Raw genomic sequence first — 1,223 nt, 5'->3', positions numbered from 1 at the left:
GAGTAACCCTGTGTGTGTTGACTAAAGTTGTAATGCCTACATGTATAGATGCCAGCATAAAAAACACTTACTGTGCAATAAATGCATATGTAGACATGCCCTCTAGATGGTAAAGCCAGGAGGGATTATTCTGAGAGTTACACCTGACTTTCTGTATTAAAAAAAAGACCAAATTATGTCCTTGATTCCTCATTCAATTAAAACCACTTTTAGAAAAAAACAAATCTTGAGCAGAATTAGTTTACACTGCTGGTGGATCCACCCTACACCTGTATTAGCTTTCCAGTATTTATTTACATTTACTGTTCAACATATTCATCCTATCTCTAGTCTGCATTTGTCTAGCCTCAGCTCCCAGATAGTAGACCTTGTTAATAACCTTGTCTGCTACATGAGGAGTCCTCTATGATTCAATTTATGTTCCCTGGGCTGCTACTTACATAGTATGATCAGGTCACCCTTTAATTTTCTCTCTGATAAACTAAATATATTGACCTCTGTGAGCCTTTCATTTCCTAGCACAGTCTCCAATCCTTTTATCATTCTCATGATCTTTCTCTGATCACTCTCCTATGTATCAACCTTTTTCTTGAATTGTGGACACCAAAATGTGGAAACAGGCTCAGTGTCGACAGCTCTGAATACAGAGGCAATGCAAGTGGTCTGCTCCTACTTAGTGTTGCCTGTTTATCCATCCAAGATCACATTAGCTCTTTTGGCCATAGTTTTGCACAACAGGTTACAAGCAGATGCCCACCCTGTAAGCCTAACCTGTGTCCTTTTTTCTAGATACCCAATTTGATGCTTAGCTGTTTTAAAAGGTGCCGTGCTTGCTTGCAGCCAGCAGCTTTTGCATCAAAGATTTGCGCTGTTCGTATTCACCACCTGGAAACTTGATCAGAAGCTGGTGTGTTTTCCCATTGAGGTCATTGACTGGTATGTTGAACCATGTAGGTTCAAGATCCAGTTCCAGTGGGAACCTTACTAAAACACCCTAAGAGTTGAGAGATCCCAATTCAGCTACATCTGTGGCCTGTCCATTAACCAGTTTTTACTCCTCTCTGGGTGGGTCCTATATTGTTCTGTTTCTTGTCCTAAAAACAACTGAATTGAAAAATCAATGTAATTGTTCTATTTCTTTATCTGAGCAGGGACTGGGACATCACCCCCAACAAAGATTGTGGACAGACTTAGGAGAGGCATTGCCAGGCCTACCGTCAGGG

This window comes from Crocodylus porosus, unplaced genomic scaffold, assembly GCF_001723895.1.
Source record: "Crocodylus porosus isolate Cpor-Errol unplaced genomic scaffold, CroPor_comp1, whole genome shotgun sequence".
NCBI lineage: Eukaryota > Metazoa > Chordata > Crocodylia > Crocodylidae > Crocodylus > Crocodylus porosus.
This window is presented reverse-complemented; position numbering follows the sequence as displayed.